The sequence below is a fragment of the Grampus griseus genome (assembly GCF_964374135.1).
Source record: "Grampus griseus genome assembly, chromosome: 15".
Taxonomy (NCBI): domain Eukaryota; kingdom Metazoa; phylum Chordata; class Mammalia; order Artiodactyla; family Delphinidae; genus Grampus; species Grampus griseus.
Window position 1 is genome coordinate 72,513,868 of NC_139009.1, and position 26,864 is coordinate 72,540,731.

The window sequence follows — 26,864 nt, forward strand, 5'->3', positions numbered from 1 at the left end:
TTCATGTGATAAATAGCAAGAGAAAGAGAAATTAGGAAAATAGCAAACAAGAAAGTAGACACATAGTTGGACTTCATAGTTGATTAGAAAATTTCTCAGCTTCAGACCATATGGATTGCACACACACAGGTCCACATACACACATATATTCATATGTACACACATATACCTTCATACATGTGTGTGTCCTGTGAGTGAAAGACACAGTGCTGGTTCCCAGAAAATGCAGAGCAAAAGACAACGTAAGCCCTATTTTCAAGGAGGTAAGCACTTATTAAGGAACATACACAAACCAAAATTACAACAAAATGCCTAATAGAAAGCATCATGACTAGTTTTAAAAGTAGCACAAAGTGATGAAACCTGCCTGAGGTCAATGGAAGGATTCATCACTTTAAAGGAGACATATATATTGGGTTGAATATGAATGAGTTCTTAAATGGGGTATACAGTGGGCCAGGGGTGTTGTAATAAGAGTTTACCAAACCTGAGGAGGGTCATGGAAATCCCAGACTCATGGCCGTTTGATCAGAAGTGCAGGTAGCCTAGGGATCCAACATGTAGCTAGCATATAAAATAAGGTGGTTTTGTTGGGGACCATGACCTTAAACCTGTGGATTCTAACAATTGGTGTCTATTACAAAGACCATCTTTTATCTGTTGTTGTATTGTGAGGATATGAGAATAAATCAGACTGGACTCTTAAGATGTCAGAAACACTGCTGCTTACACTTTTTGTTGGAATTAAAATATTTTAATTGGGGACTTCCCTGGTGGCAGAGTGGTTAAGAATCCACCTGCCAATGCAGGGGACGTGGGTTCGAGCCCTGGTCTGAGAAGATCCCACATGCTACAGAGCAACTAAGCCCGTGAGCCACAACTAATGAACCTGCGCTCTAGAGCCTGTGAGCCACAGCTACTGAGCCCACGTGCCACAACTACTGAAGCTGGTGTGCCTAGAGCCGGTGCTCTGCAATAAGAGAAGACACTGCAATGAGAAGCCTGTACAACGCAACAAAGAGGAAACCCCACTTGCCGCAACTAGAGAAAGCTGCGCACAGTAACGAAGACCCAATGCAGCCAAAAATAAATAAATTAATTAATAATAATAAAAATTTAATTGTCTTTGGATTGGACATTTATTGCCTTTACTTACAATTAGCATTTTCTTTCAAAGCATGGAATTAGTAATTGATATGATCTTGAAATTCAAGAAAAAGTAGAAACATGAACCATTATAAGTAGCTGAATCTAGATTGTAAAGGTAAACTACAGTGAAGTAAGAATATTTGTCAAATAAAAACAATCATTAGAATATAGGCTTAAATAGAGTATAATGCAAATTATTAACAAAAATACAAAAAGTAAATGCAAATCAAAACCACAATGAAATATCATTTGAAATATGAGATACTTGAAATATCATTGAAATACCATTGTTAGAATGGCTATTATCAGAAAGGCAAGAAAGAAATAACAATTGTTGGAGAAGATGTAGAGAGAAGGAAACCCTAGTGCACTGTTGGTGGGAAAGTAAATTGATGCAGCCACTATGGAATACAGCATGGAGGTTCCTCAAAAAATTAAAGACAGGGGCTTCCCTGGTGGCGCAGTTGTTGAGAGTCCACCTGCCGATGCAGGGGACGGGGGTTCGTGCCCCGGTCCGGGAAGATCCCACATGCCGCGGAGCGGCTGGGCCCGTGAGCCATGGCCTGCTCATCCGGAGCCTGTGCTGCGCAATGGGAGAGGCCACAGCAGTGAGAGGCCCGCGTACCGGAAAAAAAAAAAAATCTACTAAAAATTAAAGACAGAACTGCTATATGATCCAGCAGTTCTACTTCTGGATATTTATCTGGAGAAAATGAAAACGTTAACTTAAAAAGATATATGCCTCCCTATGTTCATTGTAGCATTATTTACAATAGTCAAGATATGGAAAGAACCCAAGTGTCTATCAATGTTTGAATGGATAAAGATACCATGGCATAAATATAAATATATATATATATATATATATATATATATCACTCAGGAATATTACTCAGCCATGGGAAAAATAAAACCTTGCCACTTGCAACAAACATGGGTAGATTTCGAGGGTGTTATGCTAAGTGTAATAAGTCAGACAAAGAAAGACAAATACTGTATCATTTTCTTTTTTTTTTATATACATCTTTATTGGCGTATAATTGCTTCACAGTCTTGTGTTTGTTTCTGTTGTACAACAAAGTGAATCAGCTATATGGATACATATATCCCCATAACTTCTCCCTCTTGAGCCTTCCTCCCACACTCCCTATCCCACCCCCCCATCCCACCCCTCTATGTCATCACAAAACACCGAGCCAATCACCCTGTGCTATGCTGCTGCTTCCCACTAGCTATCTATTTTACATTTGGTAGTGTATATATGTCAATGCTACTCTTACTTCACCTCGGCTTCCCCTTCCCCACTCCTGCTGTGTCCTCAATTCCATTCTCTATGTCTGCATCTTTGTTCCTGCCCTGCCACTAGGTTCATCAGTACCATTTTTTTAGATTCCATGCATAAGCGTTAGCATATGGTATTTGTTTTTCTTTTTCTGACTTACTTCACTCTGTATGACAGACTCTAGGTCCATCCACCTCACTACAAATAACTCAATTTTGTTTCTTTTTATGGCTGAGTAATATTCCATTGTATATATGTGCCACATCTTCTTTATCCATTCATCTGTCGATGGACACTTAGGTTGCTTCTGTGTCCTGGCTATAGTAAATAGTGCTGCAATGAACATTGTAGTGCATGTCTCTTTTTGAATTACGGTTTTCTCAGGGTATGTACCCAGTAGTGAGATTGCTGGGTCATATGGTAGTTCTATTTTTAGTTTTTTTAAGGAACCCCCATACTGTTCTCCATAGTGGCTGTGTCAATTTACATTCCCACCAACAGTGCAGGAGAGTTCCCTTTTCACCACACTCTCTCCAGCATTTACTGTTTCTAGATTTTTTGATAATGGGCATTCTTTTATATGTGTAATCTAAACAAACAAACAACAACAACAAAAGCAAGCTCATAGATACAGAAAGCAGATTGGTGGTTGCCAGGGGTGGGAAATGGAGGGGTAAGAGAAATGAATGAACTTTTTTTTGTTTGTTTAAATAAACTAAAATTTTAAAAAAATTTAAAGTGTAAACTGAATGAACACTGAAACACGACACCGTTTTCTTCAATACGTTTGAAAAACTGTAACTTCCAGCCCTTTTAGGTCTATAAGATTTGCTCAGTTTGATCTTATGATGGAGAATTTCATGGCTGCTATTTGAAATGTCATGGCTTTTGAAGTGTAAATTCTAGTTTGTTAGTACATTCTGAATTTAAACACATTTCAAAATCAAATATTTAACTTAATTTAATTACTTAAAGTTGAAATTAAGAAGCTGACCCAATTAGATAAATTTAACTGAAAACCACCACTCTTCATCTCTACTTGATGTTTGCCATTAAGTCCTCTTCAGTTTTTTTTTTTTTTTTCTCATTTCAATTGCTATTTCTTGTCTCTGCTGATCATACCTCTTGTTTTCAGTTGGCTTTGAACTCTTTGAGCCCATCTCTGGGAACTACTTTGTTGGAAGTGATTATTTTCAGTTTAGCCTATTTCCACACATGGTGACTTAATTCTTTAATCTGGTGCTACCATATTCTACTGACTTTTCTCCTGGAGAAAATAAGTTATAATACCCATCTAATCCAACAGGGAGTTCCTGGTTCACACTATCCACTCCCATACTACAAAACATATATGTATATTATAGAGACTGTTTAGCTATTCTTCCCTACTCTGAACCTCTGGAGAACTCTAGTCTATGCCACATACTTGATGCTTAGCATTGATACTTATGTTGGTATTCTTTTTTTATGTAAATGCAATCTCTTTTTAGTTGACTGAGACCATTAAAAAATAAACCTTTCTACCATCATTGCCTGGTGGATTCGTATATAGATTTTATGTTTAAGAAACACCTAGAGGTAATGGCAATTGAAAACCCTCTCTGCCTACTTAGGCCAAACAGAAAGCTCAGGAAGTATACAACAGCAGCTTTGCAACTTCCAAAGTTTCATAGGGAAACAAAATTAGAATCACCACTGAGAGTCATAAAAGTATAGTTCAACTACAAAAAATGTGGCTGAATAGATAACACTTAATAGGTATTTTTTCTTAATCCTGTATTTACTTTTCAAAAAATTTGTATTTTAGTGAGATTAAATAGTCACTGTTTTCCAAATATGGTAAAGAGAATAGTGTTGGGTTTTAGCTTCAATTCAGTCTATATTTTTATTTGAATAATATATTCTAATGATTAACTTTTAGCTGGCAAACATCCTTACTTCCCTGTGGCTTATTTCACAATCTAGATTCAGTGACTCATTTTTAGCCTTATGCTAGGACCAGAGAAATTTGTCACCCTTCTTGAATACCTGATGATTTTTCTATTCATTTTGGAAAATGTATTTTTAGCCCTAGGTGCTTACATTGTTAGGTTTATATGCTGAGAGGAAGGCACCCAGGGGCTCTAACTTTTTCCCCTTATTCTGGAGGAAATAGGAAGGAAAGCATTCTTATTTTCAATGTTTAACATAAACACAAACACTACATTACAAAAAAAAAACACAAAAGAGCCTCACAAAGGAAAACTTCCAAAGGCTCAAATGTCTCTTGAAATATTATTTTCCAAAGTGCTCATTTAGAGAGGATGGAATGAGGTCATTACTCACAAATAATATTTCTAAAGTATTAGAGATTTTTGTTTATTGTTTTGAGGAAGGATTTAAGTAATTTCAGAATAATGTTGATCATTCAAAATTTATTTTTAAAAAGTTAAAGTATAGTTAACAGTGAAAATGAGTTACAGGAATGATCAATTAAAATTAAAAAATAATAATCCTTCCATAAAAAAAAGTTTGTCCTATACTTCCACTGTGCCCCTACACACACACATGCACACATACCTTCATGCACACAACCTATCTTTAATCTTTGTTAATAATCATAGAATGGAATGGAATCAAATGTTGCCCAGTTGTTACTATGTGGCTAATTATCATGAATCTTATAGGTTATGAGGTGGATCTATTTCCTCAGTAATCAGACACAGAGAAGTCATTTAATAATTAGCCCCATGGTTTCTTCTCTGTAAAATGAGGGATGAGCATAAGCTAATTTGAGCTTGTTTACAATGTTATAATCAGTAGGGATGATTAAATTGGTATAGCAACACGTACATTGACACCTAACTTCCTGCTGCCCCTAATAGTATGATTTCTTTAGTAGAGTGTGTGAACATACGTTTCTGAAAGGTGCGACACAAGGAACCTTCCAAGAACACTCTTTAATTGAGATAAAATCCCTTCCCCTTGTTATCTGCTGCGCTGTGTTGGACATGAATAAAACTATGAAGTTCTCCTTTCTTTCATCCTGTAAGCAGAGCCAGTAGTAAAATCCAGCTCCCTGACTCCTCTATTCTGGGACCCAATACATGTTTTTTTCAATCAGCACACTATCGGCACTTTGAATTAGATAAAATTCCTCATTGTGTGGTTGCTTACTTAACCTAGTAGCCTCAGCCAGGAGATGTCAGGAGCAGTACTACCAAAAATATCCTTACACTGTTCTAAATGACCCTTGGGAAAGAACAACCCCATTCCGAGTTTAAAATAATTGTATCCAAAAGTCACAGGAGTACTACAGGCCTGAGATTTACAAGATACCCACATACCCCAAACCTTTGGAAGACCAGACCAGGCCCATATCTTAAGGCACCTTCACCTCACAGTCATCTGAATTTCTTTATTTTTAACTTTGAAATTTTATAACATTTGTGGCCCAGCAGAGGGGCCACAAGGAAAATGACGTTTGCCGTCTCTTTCTCTGTGTGTAAGGTTATCCCAGAAATCCTCAGCCTTTTCTCATCTGCAGTTGATACTGTATAGTATTTCCATTGTGGATGTTTTTTCGTTTAATACTTCCATGGGTTATTCTTTGTGCCTAACAGGAATCATTTTTGTGGGCACTGTGGTCAGAAGTTTAACGAGAGAGAGAAGTGGGTATTCATATTTTACTTCAAAAGTGATGATAAGCATTCCTTGACTTTAATAAATAAGAAAGAAAAATCAAGAAAGAATAAATTAGAAAATACCTATCTAAAATAAGATTTTATTGCATTTTTATTAATAAAGTTATTGTTATTATATTATAATAAAATTGGGCAATGGAAATTAAAATTCTATACTCTTTCTCTTCTCCTGAAGAATATAAATAAATAAATACATACTTACATACATAAATCTCCTTATTGAAGTCTTACAATAGACCATTTTTCTATTGAAAGTGTATATTCACGTACCTCTGATCAGAAATACATATCACTTCCAGCACTGGATTTTTAAGTTAAGTTGCGAAGTCATAGGTTACAGAGTCTCCCCTACCTTCTCCAGTATTTGGGCTTATTTCTCATACATGTGTTGATTTGCACCCCGCAGACCTATAAGGCCTGTACTTGCCCAGCTTCAAGACCAAAGAAATAGCCCCGAGGCAGGGACAGAGCCGTCAGTCAATGGTTTAATGGATAAGTGGAGCTTATATGTCTGAAGCAAGGTCCTGGAGCAGCACCCCAGCCTTGTGTGGCAGAAGGAGAACCAGGACATGGTGGCAATCTTCACTCCCAGGGGAGGGGGAGGTTACCAGTTATAGGGAAATTGAGGTCAAATTGGCTCATTTGTTACCAGGAAAACCAGCAGAGGGACATGTCCCTCACTGTCCCTTTGATAAGTTATCATAATGGAGAGGTTCTGATCCAAAGTTAGAACAATCACTAGCTGGGGCAAGTATGTAGGAAAGTCAGTCATGTGAGTAGGGTGTAGGTGAAGCAGGCACTTGTTGAGCAGTGGATGTACAGAGAGCAAGAGAACAGCCATCTTGCATGGCCTGATCATACAGCATGCTTGTCCATGATCACCATTGTCCATGCTGAAAACTAGAGGTTTCTAGAGTAGCTACCTTTATATACCTAGAGATTTTATTCCAGCTGCCTTTATGCATTAAGAAATTTTTTTCATTTAAAATCTAATATTTTTACTGAATGTCTAGGGTACTGAGCTATATCCAAGGATGCAAAACTTCAATATTCCTTGTGCTTAAGAATCTTATTTTTTAATACAGATAGAATTGACTCTCATGCTTTTGTTATGAGATGAAATATATATATATTAATATATATATTTAATAAAATATAAGGAGGATTCAGCAAAGGAGGATTCAGTTAGCAACAGGTGAATCTAGATCAACAAGGTCTGGGAACAAAGACTAGATTCAGAGCATAGTAGGACCAGAAAGTGGACCATTAAATAAGTCTTGGCAGCAAGTAATAAGCATAGATCTTCCTAAGCAACCAGAACCCTAACAAGGTAATAACAAAGAGCTGAGTATATAGGTGAGAACTCAGAGTCGAGATAGAAGCTGTGTATTTTCTTCTTTTGCTCCTCTTCCTTCCATTTATCTTTGCCTTTGTTCTTCGATTTTAAGTCTATCTGTGAGGAAACATTAACCAAACTGGATATCTTAATAAGTTCTTGATATGGAAGATTTATTAAATAATATACAAAAGTTATAGTTGACATAAGAAAAACTTAGTGAATTTAATTACATTAAAATTAAAATTTAATTTTACCAAAAATACCATGAAGTATTTGTAAGATTTGAGAAAGGAAAGGAGAAAACTTTTTCACATAGAGATGACAAAGTGTTTGTAGCCAGAATGTATAAGAAATGTTTATGACCTATTAGAAAAGTAGAAACATGCCAAAAAAAACATGAGTGATATTTCACACAAAAGATGAATAACCAATGAAATATAATAATGAAAAATCTACATCACTTTAGAAAGACCCATCAAACAGCTTTAAGATTTTTTGTGAACTGTTTCTTAAAGGTCTCTGGCATTTGTTCAAAGACACATAGCTCGTACGGAACCATACTTCCTTCTGATAAGATAACAATAAAGTCATCACATCTTTGAAAACTAGAAAAAAAAAAAAGGAAGTTCCAAAAAGAACTTTGTTCTTTTTAAATTGGAATATTTAAATTTCCTACAATATTAATTTAAAAAATAGCAGTTTAAAAAAGTAAAGAACATTAGTTTTTCACTTTTCATCTTCTGGTAAAGTTTCAGGGGACATCGATTTATTAAAACATGATTCTATGTAACCTGAAGTTATCCATTCACATTCTATGACAATCTTTGCTCTACACTATTGTTCCTTTAACTCAATTTTTCTAATGGACTAGCATGAAATGTAATTTTCTCTGTTGGTTTTCTACTTGCCTAAGGATAATATCCTAGGTTGGAATCAACTCTAAATCTAAAGCTCACAACATTCTGGCAAAACCTGAACTCTCCAATCTATTTTCCCATAACGGCCAAGGCTAACTCTCTTGATTCACTCAACTTCGCACCATTCCTGAAGCCTGCCAGACTCCCTGACTCCACTTGGCACACCTTATTCATTTATCATCCTAAAGATGTGCACATTTTCCTTTGTCTGACAAGTTCTTATTTCATGTACATTTCAGTTTATTTGTCACCTTTTCTATTACAAACACACTGAACCTGCTATCATACAGAGCAAAATTAACTTATTGACAAAATAAATATTCAAATGTTAATACAAATTAAAATGTCTGAAATGAGAATACAAAATGCTTGAAGTTCTAGACTGCAAGTGCATGAGCACTTTTTGTGATATGCTTTATTTTTCTGGTCACATGAGTTTTTCAAAATTTAAAAGAGGTAAAATACCCATAGCAAAAGTTCTTAGCAAAACTTATTGCCCCAAATAACCGTTGATTACAGTTTTTCCCCCAGTTAAATGTCCTTCAAGTTTTTATTTTATTTGTGAGAGAATTGATCCGGATGGCTTCTCATGTTTTTTTCTAATGCTACCATTGACCAAAATTAAGGAATAATTTGTATGGAAAAAAGTGTTTGTATATATTTTTGCCATGAAAATCCATGAACTTAAGAGTGCTTAAGATTAAAAAATGATTTAATTCTTATACTACGCTCAGCATAAACAATGCAAGTACCTAAAACCATCTTCATTTTAGGGATTTTTATTTCTCTGAAATTATAGATCTAAAGCTCCTTAATCACATTTTGATCATTATCCCCTTCGTTTGACTTTCAAACTAATAGGCTCCTGTGTGCTTGTCTCTAGATCTGCTTCCTGATCATATAATTAAAATAATTAAACTAGCTGAGGAGTTAGATGGGATCCTTCAGAATTTCACAGTGATTTTTATAGTACATTTAATTTTGTATCATTAATCTCATTTTCAAATTAAGAATAGAATTATTTAAGGTACATAGTCACCAGAGGTTAATTGTAAAAGTATTTGAAATGAACGTATTTTTGTCTCCTCATCAAGAGCCATGTTTTTCTCATCAATGAAAACATCTATATCAAAGCACTATTTGATAGTGTCTGGTCTTACATTTAGGTCTAGAATTCATTTTGAGTTTATTTTTGTGTATGGTGTTAGGGAGTGTTCTAATTTTATTCTTTTACATGTAGCTGTCCAGTTTTCCCAGCACCACTTATTGAAGAGATTGTCTTTTCTCCATTGTATACCTTTGCTTCCTTTGTCATAGATTAGTTGACCACAGGTGCGTGGGTTTATCTCTGGACATTCTATCTTCTTCCATTGATCTATGTTTCTGTTTTTGTGCCAGTACCGTATTGTATTGATAACTGTAGCTTTGTAGTATAGCCTGAAGTCAGGGAGTCTGATTCCTCCAGCTCCATTTTTTTCCTTCAAGACTGCTTTGGCTATTCCGGATCTTTTGTGTCTCCATACAAATTTTAAGATGATTTGTTCTAGTTCCAAAAAAAATGCTATTGGTAATTTGATAGGGATTTCATTGAATGTGTAGTTTGTTTTGGGTAGTATAGTCATTTTCACAATATTGATTCTTCTAATCCAAGAACATGGTATATCTCTCCATCTGTTGATATCATCTTTAATTTCTTTCATCAGTGTCTTATAGTTTTCTGCATACAGGTCTTTTGTCTCCCTAAGTAGGTTTATTCCTAGGTATTTTATACTTTTTCTTGCAATGGTAAATGAGAGTGTTTCCATAATTTCTGTTTCAGATTTTTCATCATTAGTATATAGGAGTGCAAGAGATTTCTGTGCATTAATTTTGTATCCTGCAACTTTACCAAATTCATTGTTTAGCTCTAGTAGTTTTCTGGTCGCATTTTTAGGATTCTCTATGTATAGTATCATCTCATCTGCAAACAGTGACAGCTTTACTTCTTCTTTTCCAACTTGTATTCTTTTTATGTCTTTTTTCTTCTCTGATTGCCATGGCTAGGACTTCCAAAACTATGTTGAATAATAGTGGTGAGAGTGGATATCCTTTTCTCGTTCCTGATCTTAGAGGAAATGTTTTCAGTTTTTCACCATTGAGAATGTTGTATGCTGTGGGTTTGTCATATATGGTCTTTATTATGTTGAGGTAGGTTCCCTCTATGCCCACATTCTTGAGAGTTTTTATCATAAATTGGTGTTGAATTTTGTCAAAAGTTTTTTTCTGCATCTATTGAGATGATCATATTGTTTTTATTCTTCAATTTGTTAATATGGTGTATCACATTGATTGATTTGCATATATTGAAGAATCCTTGTATCCCTGGGATAAATCCCACTTGATCGTGGTGTATGATCCTTTTAATGTGTTGTTAGATTCTGTTTGCTAGTATTTTGTTGAGGATTTTTGCATGTATATTCATCAGTAACATTGGTCTGTAATTTTCTTTTTTTGTAGGATCTTTGTCTGGTTTTGGTGTCAGGGTGATGGTGGGCTCATAGAATGAGTTTGGTAGTGTTCCTTTCTCTGAAATTTTTTGGAAGAATTTGGAAGAATTTGAGAAGAATTTGAGAAGAATTTAACTCCTCTCTAAATGTTTGAAAGAATTCACCAGTGAAACCATCTGGTCCTGGACTTTTGTTTGTTAGAAGATTTTTTTATTTTTATTTTTATTTTGTGGTACGCGGGCTTCTCACTGTTGTGGCCTCTCCCGTTGCGGAGCACAGGCTCAGCGGCCATGGCTCACGGGCTCAGCTGCTCCGCGGCATGTGGGATCCTCCCAGACCAGGGCATGAACCCATGTCCCCTGCATTGGCAGGCGGACTCTCAACCACTGCTCCACCAGGGAAATCCTGTTAGAAGATTTTTAATCACAGCTTCAATTTCATTACTTATGATTGATCTGTTCATGTTTTCTGTTTCTTCCTGGTTCAGTCTTGGAAGGTTATAACTTTCTAAGAATTTGTCCATTTTTTCCAGGTTGTCCATTTTATTGGCATAGAGTTGCTTGTAGTAGTCTCTAAGGATGCTTTGTATTTCTGCAGTGTCTGTTGTAACTTCTCCTTTTTCATTTCTAATTTTATTGACTTGAGTCCTCTCCCTCTTTTTCTTGATGAGTTTGGGTAATGGTTTATCATTTTTTTTTTATCTTCTCAAAGAACCACCTTTTAGTTTTATTGATCTTTGCTATTGTTTTCTTTGTTTCTATTTCATTTATTTCTGCTCTATTCTTTATGATTTCTTTCCTTCTGCTAACTTTGGGTTTTGTTTGTTTTTCTTTCTCTAGTTCCTTTAGGTGTAAGGTTAGATTGTTTACTTGAGATATTTTTGTTTCTTGAGGTAGGCTTTTATAGCTATAAACTTCCTTCTTAAAACTGCTTTTGCTGCATCCCATAGGTTTTGGATCTTCGTGTTTTCATTGTTATTTGTCTCTAGGTATTTTTTGATCTCCTCTTTGATTTCTTCAGTGATCTTTTGGTTATTTAGTAACATATTGTTTAGCCTCCATGTGTTTGTGTTTTTTTACGTTTTTTTCCCTGTAATTCATTTATAATCTCATAGCATTGTGGTCACAAAAGATGCTTGATATGATTTCAATTTTCTTAAATTTACTGAGGCTTGATTTGTGACCTAAGATGTGATCTACCCTGGAGAATGTTCCGTGCGCACTTGAGAAGAAAGTGTAGTCTGCTGTTTTTGGATGGAATGTCCTATAAATCTCAATTAAATCTATCTGGTCTATTGTGTCATTTAAAGCTTCTGATTCATTATTTATTTTCATTTTGGATAATCTGTCTGTTGGTGGAAGTGAGGTGTTAAAATCCCCCTCTATTATTGTGTTATTGTCAATTTCCTCTTTTATAGCTGTTAGCAGTTGCCTTGTGCATTGAGGTGCTGCTATTTTGGGTGCATATATATTTATAATTGTTATATCCTCTTCTTGGATTGATTCCTTGATCATTATGTAGTGTCCTTCCTTGTCTCTTGTAATATTCTTCATTTTAAAGTCTATTTTATCTGATATGAGTATTGCTACTCCAGCTTTATTTTGATTTCCATTTGCATGGAATATATTTTTCCATACCCCCACTTTCAGTCTGTATGTGTCCCTAGGTCTGAAGTGGGTCTCTTGTAGATAGCATATATATGGGTCTTGTTTTTATTTCCATTCAGTGAGCCTGTGTCTTTTGGTTGGAGCATATAATCCATTCATGTTTGAGGTAATTATGGATATGTATGCTCCTATGACCATCTTCTTAATTGTTTGGGGTTTGTTTATGTAGGTCCTTTTCTGCTCTTGTGTTTCCCACTTAGAGAAGTTCCTTTAGCATTTGTTTTAGAGGTGGTTTGGTGATGCTGAATTCTCTTAGCTTTTGCTTGTCTGTAAAACTTTTGATTTCTCCATCGAATCTGAATGAGATCCTTGCCGTGTAGAGTAATCTTGGTTGTAGGTTCTTCTCTTTCATCACTTTAAGTATATCATGCCACTCCCTTCTGGCTTGTAGAGTTTCTGCTGAGATACACCTGTTAACCTTATGGGAGTTTCCTTGTATTTTATTTGTCGTTTATCCCTTGCTGCTTTCAATAATTTTTCTTTGTCTTTAATTGTTGCCAATTTGATTACTATGTGCCTCGTCATGTTTCTTCTTGGGTTTATCCTGTATGGAACTCACTGTGCTTCCTGGATTTGGGTGGCTATTTCCTTTCCCATGTTAGGGAAGTTTTCGACTATAATATCTTGAAATATTTTCTCTGGTCCTTTCTCTCTCTTTTCTCCTCCTGGGACCCCTATAATGCGAATGTTGTTGCGTTTAATGTTGTCCCAGAAGTCTCTTAGGCTGTCTTAATTTCTTTTCATTCTTTTTTCTTTAGTCTGTTCCACAGCAGTGAATTCCACCATTCTGTGCTCCAGGTCACTTATCCGTTCTTCTGCCTCAGTTATTCTGCTATTGATCCCTTCTGGTGTAGTTTTCATTTCAGTTATTGTATTGTTAATCTCTGTTTGTTTATTCTTTAATTCTTCTAGGTCTTTGTTAAACATTTCTTGCATCTTCTCGATCTTTGCCTCCATTTCTTTTCTGAGGCCCTGAATCCTCTTCACTATCATTATCCTGAATTCTATCTCCACTTCATTTAGTGCCTATCTCCACTTCATTTAGTTGTTTTTCTGGGGTTTTATCTTATTCCTTCATCTGGTATATAGCCCTCTGCCTTTTCATTGTGTCTATCTTTCTGTAAATGTGGTTTTTGTTCCACAGGTTGCAGGATTTCAGTTCTTCTTGCTTCTGCTGTCTGCCCTCTCATGGATGAGGCTATCTAAGGGGCTTGATGGAAGGGACTGTTGGTGGCTAGAGCTGACTGTTGCTCTGGTGGGCAGAGCTCAGTAAAACTTTAATCCACTTGACTGTTGATGGGTGGGGCTGGGTTCCCTCCCTGTTGGTTGTTTGGCCTGAGGCAACCCAACACTGGAGCCTACCTGGACTCTTTGGTGGGGCTAATGACAGACTCTGGGTGGCCTCACTCCAAGGTGTACTTCCTAGAACTTCTGCTGCCAGTGCCCTTGTCCCCACAGTGAAACAGGGCCACCCCCCACCTTGGCAGGGGACCCTCCAACACTAGCAAGTAGATCTGGTTGAGTATCCCCTGGGGTCACTGCTCCTTCCCCTGGGTCCTGATTCACACACTACTTTGTGTGTGTCCTCCAAGAGTGGAGTCTCTGTTTCCTCCAGTCCTGTTGAAGTCCTGCAATCAATTCCCACTAGGCTTCAAAGTCTGATTCTCTAGGAATTCCTCCTCCCATTGCCGGACCCCCATGTTGGGGAGCCTGATATGGGGCTCAGAATATTTACTCCAGTGGGTGGACTTCTGTGGTATAAGTGTTCTCCAGTCTGTGAGCCACCCACCCACTAGTTATGGGATTTGATTTTACTGTGATTGAGCCCCTCCTACCATCTCATTGTGGCTTCTCCTCTGTCTTTGGATGTGAGGTATCTTTTTTTGTGAGTTCCAGTGTCTTCCTTTCAATGATTGTCCAGCAGCTAACTGTGATTCTGGTGTTCTCGCAAGAGGGAGTGAGAGCATGTCCTTCTACTCCACCATCTTGGTTCCTCCTCTTTGGAACATATATTTACATAAACAAGTCTTCAATCATAAAAGCAGAATCTGGCACAGTACAGTTAAAAAATATTTGTAGAAAGACAAAATTATCATTTTTGTTTGTATTCATTTTATTAATTGATATACTGAAAGTCATTTTAAATGTTCATTTACAATTGGCAAGTTTTCTGTATGTGGACGATCAAATTATATAATTTGTTTCTTTCTCTTGCCCTTTGTCTTATTCATAGTATCTTATTTATTGGTAAAGGCTAATTACATATTAAGAATATGTAGGTTTTATCTCTCATCTGTGTAGCATTTTTCACTTGATTTTTTAAATTTAAGTTTGTCATAAAGATATTTTATATCTTCTGTATCTAAGCTATCTTTTGCTTTGACTTTTCTGACATAATTATGTCAATGAAATTATTTTTCACCACAGTGAAAAAAATTGGCTAAACATTTAAAATACAAATTGTATTAAAAATTGAATAAAATTTTTATCTGTAATGCATTCTATACTTTCAAGTTTATATTATTGAACCATCTGTGATATATTTTGTTTAATATGATATAGGGCCTCTTGCATTTATTTATTTATCTACCTATTTATATATCAATATATTTGTTGTGAGCGACATTGTTAATTTTCTGTTTTACTGATCTTCTGTGAGGACCTTAAGGTTTTAATAAATATATCTTCAAAATAAATTCCCACATGTAACACTTCTTTTTTCAGAACTTTCCAGATTAGTTCATATAATTTCTGCCAGATGAAATTAAAATAATTTGAAATTATTTTATAAAGGTATAATCACACTTGTGTTAATGAACTACTTAGGTACTTGATTTTGTCTTTTGTTTGTTTTGCTACAGATTTGGAAAAAATGTACTTTTGTTTGCTTATGAGGCATTTGAGTTTTATTATCAACCATCTGAAACTGTGTAAATAACTCTTCTTATATTTTCCTTTGAATGACAGTACAGGAAATGTTTGTGAACAAAGCTATTTTTTATATGCTTCAAATCAGATCCTTATTTTTATTTACTAGATAAGATGCTCATCATAAACTCAGAGCAGAATTGAAATAAATTTAAAATAAAAACCACCATACAGTCTAGAATTAATATTTTTAAATGACTTCAAAATAATGTATGGTGTATACTTTCTAGTCATAAATACCAGGTAAAGTCACCTCTTACTTTTTTATTATACCTGTTTTTTCTTTTATAGCATTATTTGACATAAGTCAAATAACTTATTCTATATTTAATGTCTGGATCTTCTACTATACTAATTATTACTGGAGAGTAGGAACCTAGTAGGTCTTCTCTGTATCATTTAGTGCTGCATCCAAAGTACTGATCCTGACACACAGTAAGTCCCCAATAAATATCTGCTGAACATGTGAATTCACACTTGGGTTAAATTTTTCTGAATGAAAATTAGAAAATTATTTCATGTGAATATAAAATACAGGAGTCTGAAATTATTTCTGAAATACATTCTTAAGTACAAATTGCTAGGAAGAGAGAAAGCATCAACAATCAGTTATTTTTTGCTTATTTCCTCAGTCACTGACATTTTGCAAGAAACTGCAAACAAACCAATTCAATAAACATTTAAAATATTTTGACTTATCAAATTTGATCTTACAACACTTGCAACTTGTAAAGCTCTGTGGACATAATTATTACTGAAATGCACTAGGAGGGGAATATATGAAAGCATCAAATAATGAGTTAATTTGATAATTATCCTGGAGACTGTTCAGGTATATAGCTGGAGAGCCATTATACAAAATAGCTTAATTCTGTTTCTAAGGTCCTCTTCCTCCTACAAAGACACACTTAATTTTGTGGAAATTTTCAATATTCAATTATCAAACATTATTTTCCAATCACTTATCAACCATTTATCTAGAATATTTTGTTAATTTGATCATTATGATACTTGCACTAACAGGATGAAATAATAGCCTGTGTCAGATTAGCTCTTGAAATGGTCAAATGAAACCAAATTAATAAATAAGGATTTTTGACAGCCACTTTGTCTAGTCTTTTCAACAACAGCATAAACCATTATAATTCAATTTCCTTTAATTATCTTTGACCTTGATTTCTTCTTCTATTTAATAAATATTGAGCTGATTCATCTTTGTGGCCCCAAATTTATCTTTTGAATATCAATATAAGGTTTAATGAAGGTTAAAACATAGAAATGTCCTATTTTTAGAGCTTTTGTTTTATTCAGAATTATTCTATTTTAATTGAAAATCGTTTGTATTTTAAGCAGTCAACATTTATAAGTTCATTGGTGGCAGGGAAAGTGGGATTTTTTTCTTAACCTATCTATCTGAAAACAGTGTGTACGAGGCTTAGAAAAAGTAACCCCTGTCCCAGAGTGAATTTGGGCTTCCCATTGCTATTGATTTCTTTCTCTCCTGAGCCAGCAAATCAAATACCTTCAACCTGGCCCTTCAAATCCTCTGGCTGGTGCTCATCATCCTTCATTCTCTCCTACTGCTTTATCTCTTTGAAAGTCTTCTTTCTATTTCTTCCTTTATGATCCATTGCCACTTCAAAGTTTTCATCATGTCTCTTTCTACAGAAAAACATCATCCCAGCTCAACTATTTGGTAAAAAAGATTAACAGACAAGGAGTCCAAGTACTAGAGATCTAGGGTTGAATACGTCATTTAAATAACCATGTCTCTCTCAAGAAAATATTCTCATACTCTGTTTTCTTTCTGCCTAGAGAGAATACATGCAATTGTTCTCCCAGCTGCTCAGGATTCTTGGTAGGAAAGGTACTGGAAAAACTGTGGACTTTTGAACCAGAAAATCCAAGTTTCAAATCCCCACTCTATGGTGAAAAATTCAGATTTGTTTTAAGAAAAAGATAATCTTCTAAAAATGTAAAATTGTGAATATCATGCAAATATAAAAATGAACACATTCTGTAGATTTTATTCTTCTCATGAATGAGGAAACTAGGAAGATGCTATATACATGCTGTGTGTGTGTGTGTGTATCAGTTATGTTGAAATGATTATGTAAACAGATGCAAAGCTGGTTTTCCACATGGCAGAAAGGAAGGAAAATGCTATTCTATAGGACCAGAAGGTTTGCACATCTATCAGTTAACTACAACTTAACAAGATATTGTACAGTAGCTTAAAGACAGTGAAAGGCTAGCATCAGATAACCTGGAAGAATGTCCTCTAGACAATGCATAATTTTACATTGAAATCCAATTTTTTTTCTAGAGGTGATTGAAAATGATTACCTATTTGTGCCTCAACTTCCTCATCTGCAAGTTGTGGATTTCTTGTGAGAACTATTTTTGAGGTAATGCTCATTTACCTCAAAATGCTCATTTTGAGGTAATGCTACATAGCTCACTGAACAGGAATTTCCTTCTCTTCCCTAATATGTATGATTACATAATTTAAATTGCATATTATTATTCAAATCAAATATTTTATTATCTCTTAAGCTATTCCCAGGAGACAATGCTGCAGAATTATTGCTTGGAGTGCAAAGTTAAAGATTATTTAATTTTTCCCTCTCACTTTCAGAAGACATATTTGAGACCTGTGAGAATGAAAGTGATGTGACTAGATATTTTGTCTACCTGATAGCTGAAGTTCAAACTGCAGTCCACGTAACTGATATGCATTACATTTGGCATGACAAGGCCTTAACCATTATTTATAACCAGGGATCATTTGTATCACTCATTACATTTTATGATTTATTTTGTACTTTCAATTTTTGACAATTATTAAAAATTAATTTTCTTAATGTCATGGATGATTCTAGAAGGTGTGTTTCTGCAGGTCCAATTGTGATTTGCTGTTGTTGAAATTCATTTTGTTATTTTTGAGAATATATTTGGACACTAAAGTAAATGAATTTCATTTTTAATAACTGAATTTGAATATAGAAGGTAAACTTTGAAATAAAATACTACTATATCCACTTTCACTTTTTCTACACAGTGTTTCATCAATATTATAATGCTGTTTTTGCTGCTCTTACAGCAATTTACCATTTTCTTTGGTCTATATTCTCAGAGGATGCTTTGAAAATTCTCAATTCCACCTACCCACAGCTGTCCTGGAAAATGATGTGCCTAGTTGCATATTTTAGCATATATTTTAGAATCTAGGAAATCACCAAGGTGATGTTTAGTAAGGCAAATACTTGAACAAATTTAGGTACTCTGGTTAAATAACTCATCTCTGGCAGTGCTAAATATCATATGTGTTTGTTATACAAGCTCCTGGGTCAACAAATTACACATAGTCAGTATTAACAGCAAATGTTGATCTTATTATAGCAATTTGACAGTATTCCCCTGAAGACTACCTTTACTTGTTTCAAAGATACTGTTCTGATGTGTAGATAAAAAATTGGATGAGTAGAATCCAAAAGGTTCAACAAACTAGTGAATTTAACAAAAGAGAAAAAGACTCACAGATATAGAGAACAAACTAGTGGTTACCAGTGGGGAGAGGGAAGGGAGGGAGAGGCAATATAGGGGTAGAAGATTAAGAGGTAGCAATCATTATGTATAAAATAAGCTACAAGAATATATTGTTCAACACAAGGAATATAGCAAATATTTTATAATAACCATAAATGGAATATAACCATTTTTTTTCTTTTTGCAGTACGTGGGCCTCTCACTGTTGTGGCCTCTCCCTTTGCGGAGCACAGGCTCCGGACGCACAGGCTCAGCAGCCGTGGCTCATGGGCCTAGCTGCTCTGCGGCATGTGGGATCTTCCTGGACCGGGGCACAAACCCGTGTCTCCTGCATCGGCAGGTGGACTCTAAACCACTGCGCCACCAAGGAAGCCCTGGAATATATCCTTTAAAATTGTGAATCACTATACTGTACACATGTAACATATAATATTGTATATCAACTATACCTCAATTAAAATTTTTAAAATAAAATAAAATGCTAGGTTAACATTAAAAAAATATATATCTGACAATGTTAAACTTTGCCAGACCCATGTGGTCATAGAAAAGAGTCAAGATTAAGAAATCTGCCCCCTCTCCCAAAAATGGCTTACTTCTAGAAACATCTTTCCCCATAGGACCTGGATAAGACTCATGGATGCCACTGTAGTTTACCTTACAAGGCCAGAAAAAGATCCTTCAAATTCCCACTCTTTTCCTCATAAATGATTAGCTGAACTGCTTTTCCCCACTGATCTCAATAGGGACAAAATGCTTATTACCCAAACTTTGGTTATGATTCCCTCTTTTACCAGGGCCCCAAATTTGGCCCACCCTCAGCCTGAGCCATCATACAGCTCCTCTAGAAAATAGGCTCACCTCAGGGTAAAACTTTCTCTGATTGTCTGATCATGCTACATTTTCATCCCATTTCCACACACCTGTTTCTTTGTATCCTTGTGTATCCCTCCATATAAGAGAAAATCCCTTTCTGTGTAATGTTTTGAGATGCTTGCAGATCATTTTTCCTATTACAGAGCTTTTTCTCTATTACAATAGTCCCTTTTACTTTTCTTACAATATTTTTTTTTGGATTAGTATCTCCTTAGTAAGTCCAGATTTGATTTTTGTTTGACATATCATAGACTATTACACACCTGTGGAATAAATCTGGGTTGGTTTCCCATTGCATCAGCCACCCCTCTGTTCTCCTCACTCCCATAACCTTCTGGACTCCCATCTCAGGTAACATGATTTCTTGACATTATTCAGTTCCTGAGATCTGTGCTCAATTCTTTGTCTGCTACACTATGTTTTCAGCTTCTGAATATAGGTAAGAACCAAAGAGCCTCCATTTTTAAACCTTTATCTGTTTAGTTATTACTACGCTTAAACTAAGTAGGTAGGTGCATTTTCTGTGCAATTCAAGTGGTCCAGGAATGTGATCCTGCTTAAAAACATTCTCCACTGCCTATTTTAGTTTTTGAAGTAAAATGAGCAATGGGGGAGTATCTGGAAACCTGAGTTTCAATCCTCTCACTTTAATTTGTGTCTCCTTGGGGCATGTCTCAATTTCTTTGATCCCTAATTATCTTATCTGTATATGATAATGTTAACACTTATTCTGTCTTCCTTAGATGGTCTGATATATATTTAACAAGGATGGTATATAAAACTGTTTCATAATTTATAAATCACTATACAGATGCAATGGGTTATTACTACTTTAGTCTTACTAAGATTGTTTTCTGGTTAGGGCATTTTCTCTCGGTTTTTATTGCAAGTGTATTATAGTGTTTTTCTTTATTTCTTCAAGTTTATTTACATATTATTATGAACTTCAGCTAGCTAATAAATTATAGCCTTCTTTATAGGAGAGTCTGGTGAAAGTGATTTGGAAGTAGCACGTCAAAGATTTCTATGGTGACGGCAAAATCCTCTTGGCCCTTGGTAAAATAAACCTACCATTCAAAGAAAAAGAAACGTTAAACCAATAAAATTTGAGAGAGGCTGGGGATGAGGAAGAACCAGGTGACTGGGAGTGGGAGTGTCCCAGAGGCCATTAGTTTTCTCTAAATATTTCATAGGCAGTGACGTTGGGGCCAAACTACTAATTCTGGCCAATGAATTTGTGTGAATGTTGTGTTTATGTTGCCTCAAAGCTAAAACATTTAGATCTGTTGTGATTCCTCTATCCTTATCTTCCCTTTCCATGGGAAGATATGCCAGATAAAACATCCCTCTATTGACAGAAGTCTTCTTTGAGAGATATTTAATCATAAGTTGTTAGGCTACTGAGACTTGGGGGATACTTTGATGTCACAGTATAGCCTAGCTTAGCCTGATTTGTAAAAAAAAAACAAACATGGTATTATGTGGATATTTTAAATTGGAATAGTTTATTATATTAATGGCTCTATTATTATTAAAGCCTAACATGCAAATGGCCTTGAAGAAGAGCTGGAATCAAGTAGACACCTATCAAATGGTAGTTATGATGATGAAGATATAGCTGTTGATGTTGATGATGATGAAGAATCAGGGAGTTTTCAGTTAGATATCTAAATTCAACATAAAAACAGATACAGAGACAATTGGAACAAAACTGAGAACCCAAGATAAACCCATGTGTATATAGTCAACTAATATTTGATAAGGAAGCCAAGAATACTCAATGGAGAAAGGATAGTCTCTTCATTAACTGTGTTGGGAAAACTGGATATCCACATGCAAAAGAATGAAACAGAACTTCTATCTTATATCACTCATAAAAATGAACTCAAACTGGATTAAACACTTATTAAATGTAACACCTGAAACCATAAAACTCCTAGAAGACTACATGGGGAAAAACTCCTTGACATTGGTTTTGCAACAGATTTTTGGGTTTAATACCAAAAAAAAGCAAAAAAAAAGCAAAAATAAACAAGTGGGATTTCATCAGAATTAAAATCTTATGCACAGAAAAAAAAATCAACAAAACTAAAAGACAACCTATGTAATGGGAGAAAAAAAATTGAAATTTATGTATCTGATGGGGTAACATCCAAATATGTAAAGACCTCATACAACTTAATATAAGGAAAAACAATCAAATTTTAAAAAGAAACTGAATAGCCATTTTTCCAAAATAGATATACAAATGGCCAACAGATAAATGAAAATGTGCAACATCACTCATCATCAGGGAAATGCAAATGAAAATCACAGTGAGATATCATCTCACATCTGCTAGAATGGCTGGTATCAAAAAAATAAGAGAAAACAAATGTTGACGAGGATGTGGAGAAAAGGGAACCCTTGCACACCTTGGAGGGAATGTAAATTGGTGCAGCCACTATGGAAAACAGTATGAAAGCTTCCTGAAAAAATTAAAAATAGAACTATCGTATAATGCAACAATCCCACTTCTAGGTATTTATCGGAAGAAAATGAAATCACTATCTGGAGGACATATCTTCACATCCATGTTCATTACCTCATTATTTCATGTAAACCAAGACACTTAGGAAAAAACCTAAGTGTCTGTCAAGGGACGAATATGTAAAGAAATGTGGTATTGCATATAATTATATAGAATATTATTCAGCCATAAAAAAAAAAGGAAATCTTGCCATTTGTGACTCATGGATGAACCTGGAGGCCATTATGGTAAGTGAAGTAAATCAGACATAGAGAGACAAATGTCATATGATATCACTTATATGTAGAATCAAAACAAACCAACAAAAACCCACAGTACTCATAGACACAGAGAATAGATTGGACGTTGTCAGGAGTGAGGGAACAGGAGGGTGGGGGAAATAAATGAAGGTGATTCAAGGGTACAAACTTCCAGTTATAAGATGAATGAGTTCTGGGGATCTAAGGTACAGCTTGGTGATTATAGTTAATAATACTCTGCTGTATACTTGATAGTTATTAAGAGAGGCAATCTTAAAATGTTCTCACCAAAAAAAAAAAAAAAAAAAAGAACTATGTAAGAAGATGGACTCACATAGTATTGACTAACTTATTGTGGCAATTATTTCACAATATAACATATGCCAAATCATTACGTTGTACACCCTAAATGTATACAATGTTATATGTCAATTATATCTCAAAGAAACTGGGAGAAAAATAAAAAAGATATAAATCCCTGACTTACAAAATATACGAACACAATAAAATTATTTCTCTGAGGCACTGACCTTGGAGGTGGTTATTCAGCAATAGTAACCAGAACAGCTTGATACAGTGCAAAATTTTGTAGAGGGTGGTAGACAACTTTTCTCCTCCTTCATCATAGTCACTTTCTTTGAGTAAAAGTTAGGATGGGCTCATACAAGACTTGTCTCCTTTATTTATTTTTCTCTATCAGTTCTCTGGAGGATATTTTGAGACGTAAATTGGAGGTATTTGAATATTCAGAGACATAAGCTAAAAAAAAATACTAAAAGACATTTTCCTATAAACAGGAAAAATAGACCCATAATCCAAGCCTAAGACAGCTCATTTATCTTGGAATCACAACTTCCCACCTGCTTTCTTTTGCCTTTTGAAAATCCTTGCACTGCAGTCTTTTGGTCATGTTTTGAGTGGCACGTATGCCACACACTTTTGAAGTAGATATTAATAAAACATTCAGTGTGCTCACCCTCTACCCTGATCATTGCCAGTGCTCTAGTTTTGTGTGACCAAAATGCTGGATTGATTGCATCTGTAAATACAAGGCCAGATTTAGAATTTTTCCTTAGCACAGAGATATCTAGAGCAGGTCAGTTCCTTGGTTAGGTGGGAACTTCTATGAGGTTTGAAAAGTGACATTCTTCACTGATAGGTTCTTTACATCCTCCCATAAACAAATACCATCTTTGACCCATTCTTTGTTTCAACACACATGTACTCACTGTGTTAATCGTTTTTTTTGAATAGAATATTTATTTGGGAATTGGGAGATAAGAATTCTATGAGTCACTTCGGTACAATGGCAGTGACTTTGAAAAAAAATTGTTTGTCTTGGCCTTCAAGTCTTTTCTGCTAAATGAAAATTTGATTTAGATTAGTGGTTGACAAAACTGGTTACCAGTAGAAATCCTTTTCTACATATATATAAAAAAAAGTTAACCTGTTCTGCTTGACACTTCCTGATTCTTTTCCCTTCACGTGTGAAGAAGCAGGGTAAGAACACCAGATTCAATGATATTTCAAGTCCTATATTTTTATACAGCAAGCTTAATGACAACTGATTTGTGATGATCTTTTATATATATATTTATGATACACAAACACACACACACACCTTCTTTAGAGAGTTTTCAAAATTCAGTGCAGTATTATTTATTATATTGTATTGAGGTGAAGTTCACATACAATAAAGTTGACCATTTTTAAGTGAAAAATTTGGTGGCATTTCATACATTCAAAATTTTTGTATGAACACCAACTCAAGCTAGTTCTAAAACATTTTCATCCTATTTATTATTTTTAAATAACTGTTTTTTTGTTCAAGAAATAATAAATTTTGGGACAATGTGAAAAGATGAGTCAAGATGAAAATTAAAATGAAATCAACTTTACTACTATAATAGAATGCTAGAATTAAAATTTTGGAGCAGATGTGTATGAACACACACACAAACACACTCATTTAATTTCATGGATTATCTTTTTTGCAATGTAATATAAACAAAGTTGACAATATAAGAGTTTTGGATGTTCAAATTCAAATAATATTTGTAATCTATAGAAATACATGTTATTTCCAAGGAGCAGGAATAACTCTTAAAATGCAGGGAAAAGGCCCATGTGCCCTTACTAGTGTCAATAAAATATAACACAACTCAAATATACAGTTTTATATACAGGCTCAATGTGAATTCCCAAATTCCCAAATTTCTCATAAATGAACTAATATTAATGTATTACCTCAAAAAAATGCTCTGTTTGGACTCTACCTAAGGACAAGTACTTCCCATAATTTAACAACATGATGACACAAGCAAGAATGTGTACAATAGTAATTTTCACACAAAAATATACAGAACTCTGAAGGAGTGCCTGGGTGTTAATAAAAAGATGTAGTCAAAAGAGAGAATGAAGGAAAAAAAGTTTTTGCTGTTTTGTGTTTGTTTGTCTTTATAAATACGACTATCCAAGCCTACATGTTTAAGAATTTCTGGAGCACTCCAAACCTTTGCTTCTTCTACCTTCTTTGGTTAAAGCATTGATTCAGAAGTTGTGTATTATGAAGTTTGTATATCTATTTTGATTCTCCTATTGCTCTGTTCGACAGGGCTGCACACAGGAAATCATGAATTAGCAAAATGTTCTCCTAGTTCTATGTCTGGGTGAGGAGCAGTCAACCAATTTGCTGTCAAAATAGCTCTCTCACAGCAAATGGACATTAGAGACCATCCCCTCTGCAAAAGAGGGAGTTCCAAACTGGGCAGCAGTACAGTTGTGCATTATAACTTGTTCCCACTTATTAATATTCTATGACTGTTTTCTCATGACATCAAATATCTTTCTATGAAATTATTTTAATGACTAAATCCTTTTCCACTGTATGTTTGTTACCATAATTTATTTATTTATTGAGGAATTTGAACTGGCATTTCATGGGGAAAAATAGTGCCACCTTCATAGACAGGATGAAATGTCAGGAAAAATTACTTTGATTTAGCATAAATTTAAGACTTAGTATATTTGCTTGCTTTCTTGCCTGAGTATCTCAGGTTTTCTTTAATGTCATGCTCTACATGAAAATTTTCAGCTGAAGATGATTTTCCCCACAAGACCTCTGGAGATGTCTGGAGACAATTTTAGTCATCACAACCAGGGGAAGGGAGGGAGAGGGATACTGGTACCCGGTGGATAGAAGCTAGGAATGTTGCTAAACATCCCACAATGCACAGCACAGTCCACCCCCCAGCAAAATATTATCTGGTCCCAAATGTGAATAGTGCTGACATTGGGAAAACCAAGAACTTTTGTGGTTCTACAAGAACCACAAAGAAAAGGGAGGTGACTATTTCACACAGTTCACTTACCATGTTGCCTTTCTCACGGACACCTTTCGGACTTGTGTTAAACAATTCACATCACTAAAGATGATTTGCATGTGTGTTGTGTGGAGGCAGTTTTAATCATCTTAATACAGGAGAGTGTTGGCCCCTGCTCCTGCTTCTCTGAATGAACTTCCAAATGTGTGAAGCTACATCTCTCTCTTTGAACTAGAAATCCAGCTTTCTTCACTTCATGACTGCCATTCCTAAGTTTGAGAATGATGTTTCTGCACATAAGGGAAGAAATTTTAAGCTCAGTAGTTATTCTATTATCTAAGTGACTCCTGCTGAATATTACTGGGCCTGTTCTGCTAATATTTTATTATTTAGATGTTTTTTCTTACCCCCAGTGCTACATGGACTTTGCCTTAAAGCCAAGATTTTACACTGCTGCCTTCAATTTGCTCCATTTCTTTTACAGGTCTGGATCCTATACTTACTTCCTTCTCCTTCCTCAGTGGAAGCCCTTGGAAGCCCACACTGCACTTCTGGATCTATGAGCACAAATCTCTGAGATAAGACCCCTGCACACCTCTTTGGTACCCATGAACAATTTCTTTCCTCTCCTGGCCTATTGTTGCTCTGGCCTATGTCTGATTTGCATGGATACATACTTGACCCAAATATTGAGAGTCTACCATGTCTTGCCTTATCCCAACCTCATCATAGGATACTCTAATAAGTGGTCAATGTAGAGAAAAATTTAACCATACTGCTTTAACAAGAAATTCTCAGATAAACTGCACAACCATTACTAAGTCATTTTCTCCAATGGCCTTCGACATAAAACATTAAAATAGTGGTCAATACCTGGCTTACATGGATCAGTTAGA